Genomic DNA, 6,954 nt, shown 5'->3' on the forward strand with positions numbered 1-6,954 from the left:
GGAGTGTCATATAGGAACAGTGTCATGGGAGTGACACAGAATGTTAAGTCTCCGGGAGTGTCATATAGGAACAGTGTCATGGGAGTGACACAGAATGTTAAGTCTCCGGGAGTGCCATATAGGAACAGTGTCATGGGAGTGACACAGAATGTTAAGTCTCCGGGAGTGCCATATAGTGTCATGGGAGAACAGTGTCATGGGAGTGACACAGAATGTTAAGTCTCCGGGAGTGCCATATAGGAACAGTGTCATGGGAGTGACACAGAATGTTAAGTCTCCGGGAGTGCCATATAGGAACAGTGTCATGGGAGTGACACAGAATGTTAAGTCTCCGGGAGTGCCATATAGGAACAGTGTCATGGGAGTGACACAGAATGTTAAGTCTCCGGGAGTGCCATATAGGAACAGTGTCATGGGAGTGACACAGAATGTTAAGTCTCCGGGAGTGCCATATAGGAACAGTGTCATGGGAGTGACACAGAATGTTAAGTCTCCGGGAGTGCCATATAGGAACAGTGTCATGGGAGTGACACAGAATGTTAAGTCTCCGGGAGTGTCATATAGGAACAGTGTCATGGGAGTGACACAGAATGTTAAGTCTCCGGGAGTGTCATATAGGAACAGTGTCATGGGAGTGACACAGAATGTTAAGTCTCCGGGAGTGCCATATAGGAACAGTGTCATGGGAGTGACACAGAATGTTAAGTCTCCGGGAGTGCCATATAGGAACAGTGTCATGGGAGTGACACAGAATGTTAAGTCTCCGGGAGTGCCATATAGGAACAGTGTCATGGGAGTGACACAGAATGTTGAGTCTCCGGGAGTGCCATATAGGAACAGTGTCATGGGAGTGACACAGAATGTTGAGTCTCCGGGAGTGCCATATAGGAACAGTGTCATGGGAGTGACACAGAATGTTGAGTCTCCGGGAGTGCCATATAGGAACAGTGTCATGGGAGTGACACAGAATGTTAAGTCTCCGGGAGTGCCATATAGGAACAGTGTCATGGGAGTGACACAGAATGTTAAGTCTCCGGGAGTGTCATATAGGAACAGTGTCATGGGAGTGACACAGAATGTTAAGTCTCCGGGAGTGCCATATAGGAACAGTGTCATGGGAGTGACACAGAATGTTAAGTCTCCGGGAGTGCCATATAGGAACAGTGTCATGGGAGTGACACAGAATGTTAAGTCTCCGGGAGTGCCATATAGGAACAGTGTCATGGGAGTGACACAGAATGTTAAGTCTCCGGGAGTCTCATATAGGAACAGTGTCATGGGAGTGACACAGAATGTTAAGTCTCCGGGAGTGCCATATAGGAACAGTGTCATGGGAGTGACACAGAATGTTAAGTCTCCGGGAGTGCCATATAGGAACAGTGTCATGGGAGTGACACAGAATGTTAAGTCTCCGGGAGTGCCATATAGGAACAGTGTCATGGGAGTGACACAGAATGTTAAGTCTCCGGGAGTGCCATATAGGAACAGTGTCATGGGAGTGACACAGAATGTTAAGTCTCCGGGAGTGTCATATAGGAACAGTGTCATGGGAGTGACAAAGAATGTTAAGTCTCCGGGAGTGTCATATAGGAACAGAGTCATGGGAGTGACACAGAATGTTAAGTCTCCGGGAGTGCCATATAGGAACAGTGTCATGGGAGTGACACAGAATGTTAAGTCTCCGGGAGTGCCATATAGGAACAGTGTCATGGGAGTGACACAGAATGTTAAGTCTCCGGGAGTGCCATATAGGAACAGTGTCATGGGAGTGACACAGAATGTTAAGTCTCCGGGAGTGCCATATAGGAACAGTGTCATGGGAGTGACACAGAATGTTAAGTCTCCGGGAGTGTTATATAGGAACAGTGTCATGGGAGTGACACAGAATGTTAAGTCTCCGGGAGTGTCATATAGGAACAGTGTCATGGGAGTGACACAGAATGTTAAGTCTTCGGGAGTGTCATATAGGAACAGTGTCATGGGAGTGACACAGAATGTTAAGTCTCCGGGAGTGTCATATAGGAACAGTGTCATGGGAGTGACACAGAATGTTAAGTCTCCGGGAGTGTCATATAGGAACAGTGTCATGGGAGTGACACAGAATGTTAAGTCTCCGGGAGTGCCATATAGGAACAGTGTCATGGGAGTGACACAGAATGTTAAGTCTCCGGGAACAGTGTCATGGGAGTGACACAGAATGTTAAGTCTCCGGGGCCAATAGGAACAGTGTCATGGGAGTGACACAGAATGTTAAGTCTCCGGGAGTGCCATATAGAACAGTGTCATGGGAGTGAGAATGTTAAGTCTCCGACACAGAATGTTAAGTCTCCGGGAGTGCCATATAGGAACAGTGTCATGGGAGTGACACAGAATGTTAAGTCTCCGGGAGTGCCATATAGGAACAGTGTCATGGGAGTGACACAGAATGTTAAGTCTCCGGGAGTGTCATATAGGAACAGTGTCATGGGAGTGACACAGAATGTTAAGTCTCCGGGAGTGCCATATAGGAACAGTGTCATGGGAGTGACACAGAAAGTTACGTGGATGAAACGATAATTACCTGGTGGAATATTGTAAAAACTAGAATAATAAGTGTTTAATATCAGGACATTTAGGTCAGTATAAGTTCAACAAGTTGGGGTGGAATCAAGCTCATTGCCTGTTTGCATCAACTATATGACGCTGTTTATGCTTGCTGTGTAAACAGTGCCTCAGTCTCATATTCTGGTAGATCGGAGAGAGAGAGTAAATGAGGGATGCAACAACCCCCGGGCTATCAGGCGGAAATGACTGCTATTTCTCCCTCTATCAGTGAAGTACAAAGCGTACAATTTACCACGGCGACGGAGCGCATCCCTGCCCCAACGCTGACACTGCGCAGGGGCGCACAGGGCGAGAGCTGCGGCGGGATGGGAAAAGCGTGATCTGAGGCCACTGAGTGGTGCCGAAATGAAAGGAATCTTTGATTCCCCACCCCCCAGCGCGCAGCATGAAACGTTGGATTGTGGGGGACTAAAATAAATAGTCAATGACAGCCCTGTGATCTGGGAACAAACCCCACCACTCTCACCCATGGGGAGCTGCAGAGGCCCTAACCCTCCGTGTGTCTGTGTGTGTGTGTGTGTGTGTGTGTGTGTGTGTGTGTGTGTGTGTGTGTGTGTGTGTGTGTGTGTGTGTGTGTGTGTGTGTGTGTGTGTGTGTGTGTGTGTGTGTGTGTGTGTGTGTGTGTGTGTGTGTGTGTGTGTGTGTGTGTGTGCAGCAGTGGTGTAAAGTACTTAACTAAAAATACTAGTACTAATTCATTCGTTTTTTGTTGAATCTCTGCTTTATAGATGTTTTTGGCTACTTTTCCTTTTGCTTCACTACATTCCTAAAGAAACAAAAAAAATATCACTGACTCCCAAAATTATTCATTTAGTTATTATTAATATACAGTACTGTGCAAAAGTGTTTGGCAGGTGTGAAAAAATGCTGTAAAGTAAGATGGCTTTCAAAAATAGACATGTTAATATTTTTATTTATCAATTAACAACATGCAAAGTGAGTGAACAGAATAAAAATCTACATCAAATCAATATTTGGTGTGACCCCCCTTTGCCTTCAAAACAGCATCAATTATCCCAGGTACACAGTTTGAAGGAACTCGGCAGGTAGGTTGGCCCAAACATCTTGGAGAACTAACCACAGTTCTTCTGTGGATTTAGGCAGCCTCAGGTGCTTCTCTCTCTTCATGTAATCCCAGACAGACATGATGATGTTGAGATCAGGGCTCTGTAGGGGCCATACCATCACTTCCAGGACTCCTTGTTCTTCTTTACGCTGAAGATAGTTCTTAATGACTTTTGCTGTATGTTTGGAGTCGCTGTCATGCTGCAGAATAAATGTGTGGCCAATCAGATGCCTCCCTGATGGAATTTCATGATGGATAAGTATCTTCCTGTACTTCTCAGCATTGAGGAGACCTTAAATTCTGACCAAATCCCCACCTCCAGTTGCAGAAATGCAGCCCCAAACATGCAAGGAACCTCCACCATGCTTCACTGTTGAACCTCCACCATGCTTCACTGTTGAACCTCCATCATGCTTCACTGTTGAACCTCCCCCATGCTTCACTGTTGCCTGTAGACACTCATTTGTGTAGACACTCTTTCTCCAGCCCTTCGGTGAACAAACTGCCTTCTGCTACAGCTAAATATTTCATATTGTGACTCATCAATCCAGAGTACCTGCTGCCATTTTTCTGTACCCCAGTTCCTGTGTTTTCATGCATAGTTGAGTCACTTGGCCTTGTTCCCACATCAGAGGTATGGCTTTTTGGCCGCAAGTCTTCCATGAAGGCTACTTCTAACCAGACTTCTCCGGACAGTAGATGGGTGTACCAGGGTCCCACCGTTTTCTGCCAATTCTGAGCTGATGGCACTGCTGGACATCTTCTGATTGCGAAGGGAAGTAAGCATGATGTGTCTTTCATCTGCTGCAGTATGTTTCCTTGGCCTACCACTGTGTTTACGGTCCTCAACGTTGCCTGTTTCTTTGTGCTTCTTCAAAAGAGCTTGGACATCTGGAAACCCCTGTCTGCCTTGACATGTCTATCTGGGAGAGACCTTGCTGATGCAGTATAACAACCCTGTGTCTTGTTGCTGTGCTCAGTCTTGCCATGGTGTATGACTTTTGACAATAAACTGTCTTCAACAACCTCACCTTGTTAGCGGAGTTTGGTTGTTCCTCACCCAGTTTTATTCCTCCTACACAGATGTTTCTGTTTCAGTTAATGATTGTGTTTCAACCTATACATTTAATTGATGATCATCAGCACCTGTTTGATATAATTGTTTAATCATACACCTGACTATATGCCCACAAAATCCCTAACTTTGTGCAAGTGTACCTAGAAGAATTGATGCTGTTTTGAAGGCAAAGGGTCATCACACCAAATATGGATTTGATATAGATTTTTCTTACGTTAACTCACGTTGCATTTAGTTAATTGATAAATATAATCTATTAACATGTTTATTTTTGAAAGCATCTTACTTTACAGCATTATATCATTCCTGAACTAAAACATTTGCACAGTACTGTATCTTTTTGAACCTTTATTTACCAGCGCAAGTCAGTTAAGAACAAATTCATATTTACAATAACGGCCCACTCGTGTCATTTTCCATTAAGGTATCTTTACTTTTACTCAAGTATGACAGTAGGGTACTTTTGCAACCACTATGCGTGTATCATGTGTGTATCATGTGGTGTGGTGTGTGTGTGTGTGTGTGCGTGTCAGACCAGTGGCTCTTTGCCTCACTCCTCTCTCCTTAATTACGGCCAGTCTTCCATGTCGAGAGGAAATTCATTATTCACCTAATCTGCCTGAGGAAATAGTATACAACTTAACACACAACCAGCAAAATACACACAACACTACACTACACACAACACACCCCTCCCTATATGCAACAAAAACATTTTCAAAGCATGCATACAGAGAACTCAATATGAACTGCATACAATCCTGTCCTGACTTACAACCTGAGCAACAGATGAAGGGGAGAATATGGAGGAATAGGGAGGAGATAAGAGAAAATAAAACAGTTACGAAATAGAACATGAAATGCACCTGTCATTCTAAACAAAATGCTGATTTGAAACACATGCACTGAATAATCATATCCAACTACACTATAATTGGCAAAATAATCAGCTTAATATGTCACAGTCAGTCGCTTTCCACTGATTCTTGAGAGTGCTGATCAATAGATGTGACTCATCTCAATGGTCACCTGGAGAATATACAACTCCTATTAGCACAAGCCCAATACACTCAATTTAATGATGTGTTTCATGATAAATTAGCAAATTAGTGCTGTTCTCAGCCTCTCTATATTACTCTCTCCCCCTCCTCTCTCTCTAATGGTCACGCACACACAAACCTACACATCAAAATAGCCTGTCACTTAGCACGCGCACACACACGCACGCACGCACGCACGCACGCACGCACGCACGCACGCACGCACGCACGCACGCACGCACGCACACACACACACACACACACACACACACACACACACACACACACACACACACACACACACACCACAGCAGCAGGTCATGGTGAAGTTTTAATGGCTTCTAATTGCGTTTTGCTGTTTCAGATCCTTTTAGTTGTGTGTTATTTTCCAGCACCTCTCTACTGTCAGAACACAGCACCGTCACGGAAGCAGACAGAGCAGGGGAAAGGTAAATGAAGAGGGAAGGAGGGGATTGCTGAAGACTTTACTTGAGTTACTTGCATTCTTGTGTTGCGTAAGGTATGTCATTCTCATAGAGAAAGTTATCCTTGCTAAAAAAGAAGAAGACATTATACAGTATACCAGACAAACACAACAATAACCCCACCACCTTGTGTCCTTAGAGTCAACCCTACGTCTCCTTCTCCTGTGACTGTCTTGGGACAACAGTAAATACCTTGTGAAACACTGCACGTCTCCGCTTCAGGCCACATTGAAGCGCATCCCTACTCACACCCTCACACAGTGGTTGTTATAGCGCTACACAGTCCTACAGTGTGTTTTTTACAGTGCTGCTACAGAGAAGAATGCTCAGTGACCATACACACAAGTATAATTACAGTTCATCAGCTACATAAGATAAAACACTGCCTGTCTTATTTTACTCTACAAACTCAAGTGGATGATAGCGATTTCATTCTAAGTAATCTGCAAGAGAGAATTGGATGATGACTAGGGGGTTGAGGGGTGAACAAATTAATTTTATTCAAGTAGTGTAGTGGGATACCTCAGGGGGTTAGAGAGTAGTCAGTAGACTATCACTAAAGCCCTTTAGTGTAGTGTGATTGTCACTAGTCTGATCGAGGGTGGCTTCCCTTCCCGGGCGGGTGGCACTCGGCGGTCGTCGTCACCGGCCTATTAGCTACCACTGATTGTCTTTCCTCCC

Source organism: Oncorhynchus gorbuscha, linkage group LG19, assembly GCF_021184085.1.
Source record: "Oncorhynchus gorbuscha isolate QuinsamMale2020 ecotype Even-year linkage group LG19, OgorEven_v1.0, whole genome shotgun sequence".
In the NCBI taxonomy this organism is placed as follows: domain Eukaryota; kingdom Metazoa; phylum Chordata; class Actinopteri; order Salmoniformes; family Salmonidae; genus Oncorhynchus; species Oncorhynchus gorbuscha.